Source organism: Oncorhynchus nerka, linkage group LG15, assembly GCF_034236695.1.
Source record: "Oncorhynchus nerka isolate Pitt River linkage group LG15, Oner_Uvic_2.0, whole genome shotgun sequence".
NCBI lineage: Eukaryota > Metazoa > Chordata > Actinopteri > Salmoniformes > Salmonidae > Oncorhynchus > Oncorhynchus nerka.
The window spans coordinates 51,462,248-51,479,130 of NC_088410.1; positions in this window are offsets into that span (position 1 = coordinate 51,462,248).

The window sequence follows — 16,883 nt, forward strand, 5'->3', positions numbered from 1 at the left end:
GTTCTTATTCTCCATTAACTTTACAGTGTCCCAGAACTTTTTTGAGTTAGTGTTGCAGGAAGCAAATTTCTGCTTGAAAAAGCTAGCCTTGGCTTTTCTAACTGCCTGTGTATAACGGTTTCTAGCTTCCCTGAACAGCTGCATATCACGGGGGCTGTTCGATGCTAATGCAGAACGCCATAGGATGTTTTTGTGTTGGTTAAGGGCAGTCAGGTCTGGGGAGAACCAAGGGCTATATCTGTTCCTGGTTCTAAATTTCTTGAATGGGGCATGTTTATTTAAGATTGTTAGGAAGGCATTTAAAAAAAATATCCAGGCATCCTCTACTGACGGGATGAGATCAATATCCTTCCAGGATACCCCGGCCACGTCGATTAGAAAGGCCTGCTCGCTGAAGTGTTTCAGGGAGCGTTTTACAGTGATGAGTGGAGGTCGTTTGACCGCTGACCCATTACGGATGCAGGCAATGAGGCAGTGATCGCTGAGATCTTGGTTGAAGACAGCAGAGGTGTATTTACAGGGGAAGTTGGTTAGGATGATATCTATGAGGGTGCCCGTGTTTAAGGCTTTGGGGGGTACCTGGTAGGTTCATTGATAATTTGTGTGAGATTGAGGGCATCAAGTTTAGATTGTAGGATAGCTGGGGTGTTAACCTCTTCAACCTATGGGGGCGCTATGTCATTATTGTATATAAAAACGTGCCCGTTTTAAGCGCAATATTTTGTCACGAAAAGATGCTCGACTATGCATATAATTGGCAGCTTTGGAAAGAAAACACTGACGTTTTCAAAACTGCAAAGATATCTGTGAGTGCCCCAGAACTGATGCTACAGGCGAAACCAAGATGAAACCTCAAACAGGAAATGAGCTGAATTTGAAGCTCTGTTTTACTATCGTCTCCTTATATGGCTGTGAATGTGCCGTGAACGAGCTTATGCTCTCTGCCGTTCGTCCAAGATGTCTGCAGCATTGTGACGTATTTGTAGGCATATCATTGGAAGATTGGCCATAAGAGACTACATTTGCCAGGTGTCCGCCCGGTGTCCTTTGTCGAAATTGGTGCGCAATTCTCAGTGGCACTCATTTTACCATGCGATACAGAGGGAGAAGCACACTTCCAGGAACGATACATCATTGAAGAGATATGTAGAAAAACACCTTGAGGATTGATTCTAAACAACGTTTGTCATGTTTCAGTCGATATTATGGAGTTATTTTAAATAATACTTATTTATAAATAGGTGAGGCTGGTTGCAGGAGAGTGTTTTGAAGATGAGTTGATGGAAAATAAAAATAAAATGTATGAAAAAAGTTGTAAATATATATATACAGGACACGACAAGACGAGGACAAAAGACGTCTGAACTGCTATGCCATCTCTTACAAATAATAAGATAGTAAATTGAATTCTAATCACAGGTAGGTTCAGTTCTGTCATATGTCAATTTAAGAAACCATTCACTCCATTGAGTCTACGTTGAGTCATCTCAAAATAGAGTCAGCATTTTCATCCAAATTCAAACCATAGAAGACTGTCCTACCTTACATGGTTAGCAGGTGGCGCAGTAGTGACATTTTCTCTGCAACCCTGTCAATAACCCCCATCACTGTCAAGGGCCAGCAGTATCTCTTTCTCTGTAGCCATCAACATGAAACCCTCCAAGTGGTCTTGGAACATAGTGCTTCTCAGTCTGTTCTTTACGAACTTCAGAGTAGAGAAACTCCTTTCACATGCCAATTCAGTGACAGACATAGTGAGGATGAGTATTTAAGTGTGTTATTTCTATCTAGGTGTATGCTGCTGCATCTGTTCTCCCTGGACCTGTTGTACTCGACCCTGCCAAAGGCACATCTACAGGCTGACTGATTTGGGAACAAGAAGCATCTCCCTAGCTACACCTATTGGCAGAGCCAGGCTAGGCCTACGGAACATGTCTGCCTTGTGAGACAGTTGCCGTTTCTCTCAATTTCTCCGCACCAGCTTTTCTTTTCCTCTCCATTATGACAACACAAGGCTACTCAGAATAGTTATTTGGAAAACATGATTAACTTCTTGCGTCGAGCCAACCCGGATCCTGGATCATGACTACAGCCTCAAGCCCATTACCATAACGCAACGTTAACTATTCATGAAAATCGCAAATTAAATCAATATGCTATCTCTCAAGCTTAGCCTTTTGTTAACACTGTCATCTCAGATTTTCAAAAATATGCTTCTCAACCATAGCAAACTAGCATTTAGCATTTAGCGTTAGCATTTAGCATTAGCATTTAGCGTTAGCATTAGCAGGCAACATTTTCACAAAAACATTCAATAAATAATTTACCTTTGAAGAACTTCGGATGTTTTCAATGAGGAGACTCAGTTAGATAGCAAATGTTCAGTTTTCCTGAAAGATTATTTGTGCAGGAGAAATCGGTCCGTTTTCTGCGTCATGTTTGGCTACCAAAAAACCCCGAAAATTCAGTTATAAAAACGCCGAACTTTTTCCAAAATAACTCCATAATATCAACTGAAACATGGCAAATGTTGTTTAGAATCAATCCTCAAGGTGTTTTTCTACATATCTCTTCAATGATGTATCGTTCCTGGAAGTCTGCTTCTCCCTCTGTATCGCATGGTGAAATGAGTGCCACTGGGAGTTGCGCAGCAATTTAGACAAAGGACACCGGACGGCCCCCTGGCAAATGTAGTCTCTTATGGCCAATCTTCCAATGATATGCCTACAAATACGTCACAATGCTGCAGACATCTTGGACGAACGGCAGAGCGCATAAGCTCGTTCACAGCATATTCACAGCCATATAAGGAGACGATAGTAAAACAGAGCGTCAAAAATCCTGCTCATTTCCTGTTTGAAGTTGCATCTTGGTTTCGCCTGTAATATCAGTTCTGGGGCACTCACAGATAATATCTTTGCAGTTTTGAAAACGTCAGTGTTTTCTTTCCAAAGCTGCCAATTATATGCATAGTCGAGCATCTTTTCGTGACAAAATATTGCGCTTAAAACGGGCACGTTTTTTTTTATCCAATAATGACATAGCGCCGCCATAGGTTGAAGAGGTTAAGACACTGAAGATGGAACAAATATGAAAAAAACTTTGCTTAGGATATTGACAAAACCCGTTAGCAATAATGCCAGGCGAGTTCAATTAGGGAGGGGTCACTCTTCCTCTCCCCTTAAATATTGCACTATTGGATAGATCCATCCAAGAGAGTGGCCGTCTTGTGTGTTAGAGAGAGTAAAAAAAAATAAAAGGCCAGTTGAGGAGGGTGGCCCACGCAGATCCGATGAGAACAGTCCCGCTCTTCCGGACGGCCAGTCTGCCTCTGGCCTACCATATTGTTTCTCACTATCCAGTCTGTGGACAGGCGCCAGTCCATGGCATTCTAGTTTCTTCATTTCTAGGTTCTGTTTCTGTTTTGGCCGGGTATGGTTCTCAATCAGGGACAACTGTCTATCGTTGTCTCTGATTGGGAATCATACTTAGGCAGCCTGTTTTTTCACCTTAGTTGTGGGTAGTTGTCTGTGTTTAGTGGCCTGTATAGCCCTAGTAAGCTTCACGGTTGTTTCCTTATTCTTTGTTTTGTTGGCGACATTTATAAATAAAAAGAAATGTACGCTCACCATGCTGCACCTTGGTCCAGTCATTTCCACCCTGACGACAGTCGTGACAGCAAAAGCCACTGGCCATTCCATGCCTCCGTGCAGTTGAGACAAAACAGCTCCAAGGGCAAGTGTTGAGGCATCACAGGTGACAATAATTTGTGAAGATTGTCGAAGTGAGCCAGAATTAGGGTCGATGTGAGCTGCACCTTGAGCTCCTGCACAGCATCCCGACAGTCCTGAGGTCATGTCCATGGTGCGTCTTTTTTCAGAAGCCGCCGAAGAGGATCGATTATCTCAGCATAGTTTGGAAGAAACCTTAAGCAGTATTTTGCCATGCCGAGGAATGACGCCAGCTGTGCTGCATACTGAGGCTCAGGAAAGGTGAGAGTGGCATCCACATGGGACAGGATGGGGGTGATGCCCTGGCTGGAGAGCCTGTATCCAAGGAGCTCAATGTCTGACACCCCGAACACACACTTTTCAGTGTTGAGTCTGGCCCCGTTCGAAAGCTGCAAGCGAGAATCGTGCTCTGTCTGTGATTCACTGTGTACCACAACGTCATCCAGATAGATTGACACTCCAGAGATGCCTGCCAGGAAAAGTCATAATCTTCTGGAAAAAAGCTGGGCACGGAGCTGAGTTCGAATGGCATGTGTTTGTACCTGAACAGCCCCGTGTGTTATGAACGCATGAGATCGACTCTCATGTGCCAGGGGAACCTTGAGGTATCCCTGCTTCAGGTCTAGTTTGCAGAATACCGTGGACCCATAGAAATGGGTTGTGAGCTCCTCAGCGGTTGGTAGCGGGTACTTGACGGAAAGATTGCGGTCCATGCAGGTCCTGAGGTCCATGCAGATCAGAAGATTGTTCTGAAAAATGGTTAAAGACCTGGAGAATAAACCCTCCTCCTCACAGCTGCCCATGTCCCTTAAAGTTGACGATGTGGTTGTTACATTAAGTCAGGATTCCTATTTGCCTCAGCCATGCCTCCTTGCCCGTCCAACATTTCCTCATCTCCCACCCCTTCTAATGCGACTATCAGCGATGCTTCTCCCTTTTTTTCCTCTGCCCCGCTACGAAGTTTCTCCCTGCAGGCAGTCACTGAGTCTGAAGTGCTAGAGGAGATCCTGAAACTTGCCCCCAAAAAAACATCTTTCTTCTTTAAGGTTGCTGCCCCTATCATTGCCAAGCCTATCTCCGACCTTTTTAACCTGTCTCTCCTTTCTGGGGAGGTTTCCATTGCTTGGAAGGCAGCCACGGTTTGTCCTTTATTTGAAGGGGGAGATCAAGCTGATCCTAACTGTTATAGGACTATTTCTATTTTGCCCAGTTTATCAAAAGTGTTGGAAAAACTTGTCAATAATCAACTGACTGGCTTTCTTGATGTCTATAGTATTCTCTCTGGTATGCAATCTGGTTTCCACTCAGGTTATGGATGTGTCACTGCAATCTTAAAAAGGTCCTCAGTGAGGTCACCATTGCCCTTGATTCTAAGCAATGTTGTGCTGCTATTTGTATCGACTTGCTATTTGTATCGACTTGGCCAAAGCTTTTGATAAGGTAGAACATTCCATTCTGTGGACCGGCTAAGGAATATTGGTGTCTCTGAGGGGTCTTTGGCCTGGTTTGCTAACTACCTCTCTCAAAGAGTGCAGTGTATAAAGTCAGAAAATATGCTGTCTCAGCCACTGCCTGTCACCAAGGGAGTACCCCAAGACTCAATCCTAGGCCCCACTCTTCTCAATTTACATTAACATAGCTCGGGCAGTAGGAAGTTCTCTCATCCATTTATAAGCAGATGATACAGTCTTATACTCAGCTGGCCCCTCCCTGGATTTTATGTTAAATGCTCTACAGCAAAGCTTTGTGTCCAACAAGCTTTCTTGTGTCCAACAAGCTTTCAAGCTTTAGAGCTTGAGGTAGTCACCTCATACAAGTACTTGAGAGTATGGCTAAACAGTACACTGTCCTCTCAGCACATATCAAATCTGCAGGCTAAAGGTATTTCTAGACTTGGTTTCCTCTATCGTAATCCCTCCTTTCACCCCAGCTGCCAACTAACCCTGATTCAGATGACCATCCTACCCATGCTAGATTACGGAGACATAATTTATAGATCCGCAGGTAAGGGTGCTCTCGAGTGGTTAGATGTTCTTTACCATTCGGCCATCAGATTTGCCACCAATGTTCCTTATAGGACACATCACTGCACCATATACTCACCTGTAAAATGGTCATCTCTGTATACCCGTCAAAAGACCCACTGGTTGATGCTCATTTAAACAACCCTCTCAGGCCTCACTCCCCACTAACAGAGATATCTACTGCAGCCCTCATTCTCCACATACAACACCAGTTCTGCCAGTCACATTCTGATTAAAGGTCCCCAAAGCACACACATCCCTGGGTCGCTCCTCTTTTCAGTTCACTGCAGCTATCGACTGGAACGAGCTGCAAACACTCAAAATGAACAGTTTTAACTCAATCTCTTCATTCAAAGACTCAATCATGGACACTCTCACTGAGTTGTGGCTGCTTTGCGTGATGCATTGTTGTCTCTACCTTCTTGCCCTTCATGCTGTTGTCTGTGCCCAATAATGTTTGTACCATGTTTTGTGCTGCTACCATGTTTTGTTGCTACCATGTTGTCATGTGTTGTAATTTGTTGCTGCCTTGCTATGTTGTGGTCTTAGGACTCTGTCGTGTTGTCTCTTGTCGTGATGTGCGTTTTTGTCCTATATTTATATGTTATTTATTTTTAATCCTTGCCCCCGTTCCTGCAAGAGGTCTTTTGCCTTTTGGTAGGCCATCATTGTAAATTTGAATTTGTTTTTAACTGACTTGCCTAGTTAAATAAAATATCTTATTAACAATCATTATATCTTGAGGAATGGCTGCCCTTTCATTTGTGTCGATCGGCTTATCCGTAAACTGCAGAGCAATCATTGACGACCACAGCACACAGAGAGGTAAATGCTGAGTGCCTTTTGGAGTTCTTCAAGGCCAGTAATCTTAGCAAGACACTGCATAGGTCCTAGGTCAACCTGCAGAGACACTCAACTAACAATGTTCCTGCTTCACTGTGACATTCCCTCCATCCCAAATGGCACCCTATTCCCGAAAAAGTGCTCTACGTTTGACCAGAGTGGGGCACCATTTTGGATGCACAGAGTTCACTTGTTATTTTCCAGGGGAAATAGTTAGAAAAAGGGGGTACAAAATGGAATAGTAAGGCCTATGACCACAAAGTCATGTCGAAGGCAGGTTTTTTTTATTACTCTCATGCCGCCCTGGAAATAAAAGGTGCACACTATTGTGCAAATGCTTCATACAACTGGCACTAGTATGGTAGCTTGAGAGATTTGAACAGATGAAGGCAATCTCAAATATTATATTCCAGGTATAATTATTTATATTGATTTAATCAGTCGGTTTCAGTCTGTCCATGGCAATATAAACTCAGCAAAGGACCCTGTCTTTCTAAGATAATTCATAAAAATCCAAATAACTTCACAGATCTTCAAGGGTTTAAACACTGTTTCCCATTGTTACGAATCCCTTTTGGCCCGACAGTCTAGGGGGGGGATGGTAATGAGACCCGTAACATAACTCATGCAAATTCTAATAGTGACAAAGTAAAAGTGAGAACGAAATAACAACAACAACTGAAATCTACCGTCGAACTCAAGGTTTATTTGTAAACACACGGTAATGGGGGGAGCAGGAAAAGGGGCTGAGCTGGACCCAAGGAAAGAAACAATAAGTATTCAAGAAAAAACTAAGTTAGACTAGCCTACTTTAACAACCGCTAACTAACTAACCAAAAATACAGTGGGTGGTCCGCCCAGTTCTAACTAGTGTATTTAACAAAGTCTACCGACAGGTAGTGTATGCCCATGGGCGACTTGTCTTGGTTTCCCCTTTTCCCACCAGCAATCAAACAAACACCATAACCAAAAACAATACTCACAGGTGATGACAAAGTGCTATGGAGGTGCTCAAACAAAAGAGCGGTTAATACACAAAGAGAGAGTGACACAACGAGACCTACAGACATGGCATTTACAGAGAGATTGCGCTCTAGAGCAGACAACTGATGGGGTTTTTAAACCAAGGGAAAGGAACTGTGATTGGGTAGGAAACAGGAGGAGGTGTGTCTTCTGATTGATGATTGGATTGGTGACTGATTGGGGAGTGATGATTTTCACCTGTGAGGGGAGACGTAGAGAAAAGAACACAGGATACACACACACACACACACAGACACAGGATACCTGTATCCGTAACACCCATGCTTGTTCAATGAACCATAAATAATTAATGAACATGTACCTGAGGAACAGTCGTTAAGACACTAACAGCTTACAGACGGTAGGCAATTAAGGTCACAGTTATGAAAACTTAGGACACTAAAGAAGCCTTTCTACTGACTCTGAAAAACACCGAAAGAAAGATGACCAGTGTTCCTACTCATCTTTTATTAATTTATTTAACTAGGCAAGTCAGTTAAGAACAAATTTGTTCAGGAGCAGAATGACATACTTGAACCTTGTCAGCTCGGGGATTTGAATTTGCAACCTTTCGTTTACTAGCTCAACGCTCTAACCACTAGGCTACCCTGCTGCCCTATTTTGCATGTACTGAGTTCACTGCGTGAACATGCCTTAGGCATGCTGCAAGGAGGCATGAGGACTGCAGATGTGGCCAGGGAAATAAATTGCAATGTCCATACTGTGAGATGCCAAAGACAGCGCTACAGGGAGACCACGTGTAACAACACCTGCACAGGATCGGGACATCCGAACATCACACCTGCGGGACAGGTACAGGATGGCAACAACAACTGCCCGAGTTACACCAGGAATGCACAATCCCTCCATCAGTGCTCAGACTGTCCGCAATAGGCTGAGAGAGGCTGGACTGAAGGCTTGTAGGCCTGTTGTAAGGCAGGTCCTCACCAGACATCACCGGCAACAACGTCGCCTACGGGCACAAACCCACCATCGCTGGACCAGAAAGGACTGGCAAAAAGTGCTCTTCACTGACAAGTCACGGTTTTGTCTCACCAGGGGTGATGGTCGGATTCACGTTTATCGTCAAAGGAATGAGCGTTACACCGAGGCCAGTACTCTGGAGTGTGATCGATTTGGAGGTGGAGGGTCCGTCATGGTCTGAGGCGGTGTGTTACAGCATCAACGGGCTGAACTTGTCATTTCAGGCAATCTGTCTTCCCTGATTACAGGGAAGACATCCTTCTCCCTCATGTGGTACCCCTCCTGCAGGCTCATCCTGATGTAACCGATGTGAAATGGCTAGCTAGTTCGCGGGGTGCGCGCTAATTGCGTTTCAAACGGTGACGTCACTCGCTCTGAGATCTTTAAGTAGTTGTTCCCCTTGCTCTGCAAGGGCCGTGGCTTTTGTGGAGCGATGGGTAATGATGCTTCATGGGAGGCAGTTGTTGATGTGTGCAGAGTATCCCTGGTTCGAGCCCAGATAGGGGCGAGGAGAGGGACGGAAGCTAAACTGTTACACTGACATGACCCTCCAGCATGACAATGCCACCAGCCATACTGCTCGTTCTGCGTGTGATTTCTACATATAGTACCTGCAGTGACAATCTGCAACTTCTAATACATAGTCATGCAGGAATGTCAGTGTTCTGCCTTGGCCAGCGAAGAGCCCGCATCTCAATCCCATTGAGCACATCTGGGACCTGTTGGTTCGGAGTGTGAGGGCTAGGGCCATTCACCCCAGAAATGTCCGGGAACTTGCAGGTGCCTTGGTGGAAGAGTGGGGTAACATCTCACAGCAAGAACTGGCAAATCTGGTGCAGTCCATGAAGAAGAGATGCACTACAGTACTTAATGCAGCTGGTGGTCACACCAGATACTGACTGTTACTTTTGACCCCCCCCCCCCCCCCTTTGTTCAGGGACACATTATTCCATTTCTGTTAGTCACATGTCTGTGGAACATGTTCAGTTTATGTCTCAGTTGTTGAACCTTATGTTCACACAAATATGTACACATGTTAAGTTTGCTAAAAAATAAACGCTGTTGACAGTGAGGATGTTTCTTTTTTTGCTGAGTTTATATTCATACAATACACCTAACTGGGACCTAGTAGCCATATGAAACAATCCCTCATTTGCTAGTGCCAATAAACATGATCTCATTTTGATTGTTCGGATCCCATAGCCCGGTGTTAGTCGTAGTTATCAGGCTGGGATGGGTCCATTCCCATGGGAACACTTTACATTTTCTGTGGGCTTACTGTATGTTGCATGTGTACTGCGTTGCTCAGTTAGCTCAGAGTTTCAGTGGTACAAGTAGGCACACTTGATGGAGATGTAACAATGTTCATTCCTCCAGCTAATTAGACAGGATTTCTACCTGCATTGAAATTGAACAGCCCTTAGATAAACATGTTTAACACGTTCACATAGAAATGTAGTGTGCAGAATGTATATGATTACTTGATTAGGATATCTGCTATAATAGAATTGGTAATGCTGTCAGATCTACTGATTACATTTCTATCTGAAACATTATGAACCTTTCACCTCATCGAATAGGCCTACATGGAACTAATGCCATGGGTGTCCACTAGTGGATTCATTTGTATTAATACAGAATATGAACAATGTAAGAGTTACATACTGTATAACAGTGTAACATATTTTCGTTACACCCCTCCTTCATATAGTACATGCAGTGACAATCTGCAACTTCTAACACATAGTCATGCATAACATCTATGAATATATTTTTTAAGTGAGAGAGCAAGTAGCAAAACATTGACCCGTGAAGAGCTTTTAGAAGGAAGAATAGGAAACCCGGACTAAGTAACACTCATAATATCCTACTCTGTTTTGTATTTCTTATGAATTTATTATATAGAGTAGCTGGAATATCCAGTTTTTTATGGATGTTTTCACAAAAAAAAATACCTTTCTCATTTAAAGGCTCGCCAAGTGGTGACCACAAAGAGGACAAAGAGAGGAATCCAGCGCATCGAGAGCCTCACCTCATACTTCACAGAGAAGTAGCTCTTGTGAACAGTGGAAGTCTCTTATGGTTGTGCTCTGCTTCCCTTCTTCTTCTCTTGCATTTTCAGCTTCCTCTACACACCATCTGTATATGTATCATAAAAAAAAACATGGAACCCAAACACAAATACAGGGGTTACGTGTTTTATTTTAGACCGTTCAATGCATTCCTGACATAGATTTTATTGGAACAAACAAGCATCTGTCTGATAAAGCATTCTGTTTGTTCTTTGTGAGCGCTTGTACATATTCACACTATGAAAGAAAATATGTCATTAGTATAGCTTGTATTTGTATTTTCCTCCGATTTATAAGACAACACTATACAGTGCATTCTGAAAGAATTCAGACCGCTTGACTTTTTTCACATTTTGTTACGTTACAGCCTTATTCTAAAATGTTTTTCCCCCCCTCATAAAAAACACATTTACATAAGTATTCAGACCCTTACTCAGTACTTTGTTGAAGCACCTTTAGCAGTGATTACAGCCTCAAGCCTTCTTGGGTATGACGCTACAAGCTTGGCACACATGTATTTGGGGAGTTTCTCCCATTCTTCTCTGCAGATCCTCTCAAACTCTTTCAGGTTGGAAGGGGAGCGTAGCTATAACAGCTATTTTCAGGTCTCTCCAGAGATGTTCGATGGGTTCAAGTCCGGGCTCTGGTTGGGCCACTCAAGGACATTCAGAGACTTGTCACTGAACCCGCTCCTGCATTGTCTTGGATGTGTGCTTCTGGTCATTGTGCAGTTGGAAGGTGAACCTTCGCCCCAGTCTAAGGTCCTGAGCGCGCTGGAGCAGGTTTTCATCAAGAATATCTCTGTACTTTGCTCTGTTCATATTTCCTTCGATCCTGACTAGTCTTCCAGTCCCTGCCGCTGAAAAACATCCACACAGCATGCCTGCCACCACCATGCTTCACTGTACGGATGGTGCCAGGTTTCCTCCAGACGTAACGCTTGGCATTCATGGCCAAAGAGTTCAATCTTGGTTTCATCTGACCAGAGAATCTTGTTTCTAATGGTCTGAGAGTCCTTTAGGAAAATTCCAAGCGGGCTGTCATGTGCCTTTTACTGAGGTGGGGTTTCCGTCTGGCCACTCTACCATAAAGGCCTGATTGGTGGAGTTCTGCAGAGATCGCTGTCCTTCTGGAAGTTTCTCCCATCTCCACAGAGAAACTCTGAAGCTCTGTCAGAGTGTGTATCGGATTCTTGGTCACCTCCCTGACCAAGGCCCTTCTCCCCCGATTGCTCAGTTTGGCTGGGCGGCCAGCTCTAGGAAGGGTCTTGTTGGTTCCAAACTTCTTCCATTTAAGACTGATGGAAGCCGCGTTGTTCTTGAGGACCTTCAATGCCGCAGAAATGTGTTAGTACCCTTCCCCAGATTTGTGCCTCAACACAAACCTGTCTCAGAGATCTACGAACAGTTCCTTTGACCTCATGGCTTGGTTTTTGCTCTTTTTGCTCTGACATGGAACCATACAGATGTGTGCCTTTCCAAATCGTGTCCAATCAATTGAATTTACCACAGGTGAACTACGATCAATTTGTAGAAATATCTCAAGGATGATCAAAGGAAACAGGATGCACCTGAGCTCAATTTCGAGTCTGATAGCAAAGGGTCTGAATACTTATATTAGTAAGGTATTTCTGTTTATTATTTTTAATACATTTGCAAACATTTCTAAAAACCTGTTATCGCTTTGTCATTAAGGGGTATTGTGTGTAGATTTTGATGTCTTCACTATTATTCTACAATGTAGAAAATAGTAAAATAAAGAAAATCCCTTGAATTAGTAGATGTATCCAAACTTTGACTGATACTCTATGTGGACACCCCTTCAAATTAGTGGATTTGGCTATTTCAGTCAAACCCGTTGCTGACAGGCAGTGGCGACCTGTCATTCAGGGTAGGTGTGGCAGACCCTGACATTGAGCCCCACATTTTTTGGGGTTGCCTGTTTTGCATGTTATTTTGGCATTAATACGTGTCCCATATCAGTTTGCAAACAATGTAAAATCATTAAGTTAATAAAGCTGCATACAAACATGGTCTCTTTTTTGATGTCTTGAGTATGGCAGCTACAAAATGCAGGTGTTTCAGCCTACCTCGGTGCTTTCTGTGGTGGTGGGAAAATACGGAGCGCAGGGGTTGGTAATGTTCTATTGTTGCCCCTTGGCAGCACCCCTGCTGCCATAGTTACATTAGACAACTGGGAACTCTGAACTCTGGAAGTGCCCATCCACGGTCATTGGCCACAGATAAAATGACATCAAATCACGTTATATCTACAGGAGCTTTGATTGGACTGATCATGTCAACATTATACTTTCAAAATCTTAGCTAGCAAGCTAGCAGTCATCATCATGAATCAAGTCGACAATCTACTGGCAAATACTTTTTAATCCTTGTAATTTGAAGAGAAATAATGAAGAGAAATTATAGATAAAACGTATCGGTGCTCATTGGCCATAAACATTACACAACAAGTTGGAAATCGCAAATTCAACAATGAGTGGTTTGGAATTAATTAGTGGTTAACTGCAAGCAGTGAAAAGCAATCACTAGCCTGCTATTCAGTGGAGTGGCTGTGTGGTCCCAAGTATGATTTCTGCCGTGCTCAAAACAACTGTTAACTAGGAACTGGGAAATCTGAATTCAGTGAGTTCAAGACAACTGAGAACTCGGGGAAAAACGTGCTCCAACTGGGAAAATACGTTTTGAACGGCCTTCCAACTTGGAATTGTAAGTCGGGAAACCGGGCCTCTTTCTAGAGCTACGACCTGAAGATTACTGACGTCATCATAACTTGACATTGTTTTTTTCAGTGTTCCCAGTTGTCTTGAAAACTCCATAAATCCAGAGAATGCCAGACTTTCATAACAAAGTTTGATGACAAAATTTCCCCCACGAAGGACCACCGCACCACCTTCCTGTTCATGTGCGCACAGCACAACAAGGTGAGTCCAAAAATGTATTGTATGCTGCTGCATAAATTATGTAATATCCCAGGGTGATATGTATACTCTATCTAAGAAAGCAGTAGTTAGTGTATGTTGTAAGCTGTTAGTAGCCTGTATGCCTCACCCTAATAATTTGGTCTATTTTCCCCTCTTAATTTTACCTACTGTTCTGACTTGGTGGTGCACATGTAGCCTATTCAGTAACCTGTTTTAGAGAAATGTAATCATTGAATATTGTAAGAGCTTTCATTGTCTGCATATATGCCCCCTTTATTTATCATATGGTTCTAACTTGGTGTACAGGGAGAATACTGTAAGAATGGTTCTGAATTCTGTCGCTGTACATTTCAAAAGTGCTGAACAAATAGTTTGCTTGCTCATTAACTGACTTGCCTAGTAAAATCAAATTTAAATAATTGTTTTGCTTTTTAGTGGAAATTCCAAAGCCAAAAATAGTGAACATTAAAAATTGCCAAAAATATTCAATTGTCTCTGTCAGGTTCACATTGGGTAGACATCAATAGAAAAATAGGAAATGACTATCAAATAATAGAATATTTCAGTTGTGTATTTTACTTAGTTTTGTTTGATGGCTTTACTTTTGATTTAATTCCTTAAAGTCCTCATCTCATCTCTGCTCAGACAATAGCAGCCAAACAATGTTATCTCTGTACTCCCAATACTGTTCTGTCTTTTGTTATTCTATTTAGCTAGGCTAGCTGCAGAGCTGTCTGACAAAATTATTTTACTAGTTCTTCAAAGAAGACAAGGCATACTTTCATGAACAGTCCCTCTCTCTCATCGTTGTGTACATTCCTCTCTGTGTATCTAACCTAGAATAACACGAGCAAAAGTGTATCCACCTGCCTGAACATAAAAAACTGAATTGAATGCTAAATAAATATGTTTAATAAAATATCATGGTGCCCCAAAAATAAATCAGTGCAAAAATGAAAGGTGAAAACAAAACACAAATGTTTCGGCCTCAGGCCATCATCAGTGTGAATCGTTGGCACACACACCTGGCTTGTATTAGGATAATTGCATATATGTCATGATCAAGCAAGAACACACATAAAAAAATCTATGAATCAATACAATAGAATAGTAGGGTCCTTGTCCACTACCTTGTATACAAAGCCTACAGACAAGAACAGTATACTTTCATGCCTCTAGTGCACATCCCACATTTCTGAAGGAGGGATTACCGTACACACAATTTCTGAGACTGAAGCGCATTTACTGGTAAAACAGACTTTGAAAATTAGGCTATGAAAATGTATAGACCATTTGAGGTCCGCTTATACTGTAAATAACGGCTTGATGATGCTCTCGGTAGAGTACGTACCATTGATGAGACCTCAACCAGAAGGGATACAAGTTTTTTTTTAAACATTCATGTGTCTGTTCCACTACATATTCTCCTTTGAGTGATGACATCAATGGAGCGGTTTAGAAACATTGGAATGTGCTCACGGCTAATCCTGCTTGTCAAAAGATTTTCTCTGACCCTGTTCTCTTTTCACACTACAGTGCCAGGAATGTCAGGGACTTCATTGTTCGGGCTGACACTCATGTCCCCCTGTAAATAAATGATGGAAGACTGGATGAGGTGGCTGGCTTCTACCCCTGCCGTAGTTGTGTGACATGTAGGGATTCCTGTAAAAAAAAAGTTAGCGAATTGAGCAGCTCTGCCACTGGCAAACAATACACTATCAAACAGTTCCTTACATGCAGCTCTTCTAACGTCATATACCTTATCCCTTGCCCATGCATTAAGCAATACGTGGGCAAAACCCGTAGACAGATAAGAACAGGCATTATAGAACACAAGAGTGCTGCAAGGAAAAATGACCCTAAATCCCCTATTGCACCTAACTTTTCAGAGTCCGGTCAACCCGTCTCCTCCATGTCCTTCTGTGCTATACAGCAGATAAAACTTTTGCGTAACAATGAAGAATTGTTATTGAAGTGTTTTCTGTAACTGGTATTTTGCCTCCCACTGGTGTTCAATACCCCCATCTGGTGGTATCTCTAGCTCTATACTCTTACAATCCTGTGTTATTTATTCTGAGGAAATGTTCAAATGGCATTTGTAAAAGCAATAATTGATGATATTTCTCTGTCTGCTTTTGTATATTTTGTATAAAATATAGATCATGCACTCTATTGTACTAGGTACTGAATCATAGATTTAAAATCTTTATTTTGCGTTCAAGCCTCAGTATTGGATGTATTATTTTTCTTGACAGTGTATGAGCCTCCATCTCTTCCATTGTAGTTAATTACCACGTTTCTGCCCTGAACTAGGTTGAATATTTGCTTAATGAAAACTACAACTCCCTTCAGCCCAGCGTCCCACATATTTTTGTTGTTGTTTATTTCTCTGTAGAGAAATGGCGTGTTGGGCTCGCCCAAAAAAATTAAAGTAATTTAACTGAAAAAAACTAAACGCAATGTTGGTTAATCGCTCCAGTGTCTGCTAAATTACTCAAAATGTAAAAATACCCTTCATGGAAGGCAGTGGTGTATATTCAATGGAAGCATGCTTCTCTCTGGGCTTCATAATTTTCATTCAATTCACAAGAGGCAGAATGTATCTCAGAGGAGAACGCATCCAAACGAGTGAAACAGCGCCCCTCTGTCTCTCTATGTGTAGGTCATCTATCTGATACGGTCTGGTCCAAACGAGTATGACATTGTTGCCGCAAGTAGCATTGAATGCAAGGGAAGCCAGCAAGCATTTGGCCTCCCTTGACAAAAAAAGTATAAAAAGTTAGCCAATCAGCATTGAGCTAAACTGAGCGAGCTCAACTGTGAATGGTGGCGGAAAAAAATATGTGTCAAGAGAAGCCAACTTGTATTTGGCATCTCTCCTATCAAATCTCTTTAAGAGCATACGTCCTTCACAGAAACAACTTGAATAGTTGCATCTCGTTGTGTGGTTGTCCTCCAGTGGCTAGCTAGCTAGCAAAAATTGTCCCTTTCCTAAATTAGCCATGGATGGAGATGTGGTTGTGGTTTGACTTAATTCTCCGTACTGGCCAATGATTATAACAGCGATCCAACCATTAATTCATACACCTGGCCTGAATGGATAGAAATTCAATATGTACAGTAGCTAGATGTAGAAGGCTAATATTAACTAGCTAATGTTGTCCATGAATGGAAGTTAGGCTAGCGAGCAAGCATTTTAGCATTTTAGCCAGGTAGCCTTGGACAACAAAAAATAAGTGAACGCACGTACACGCGCAAACAGAAA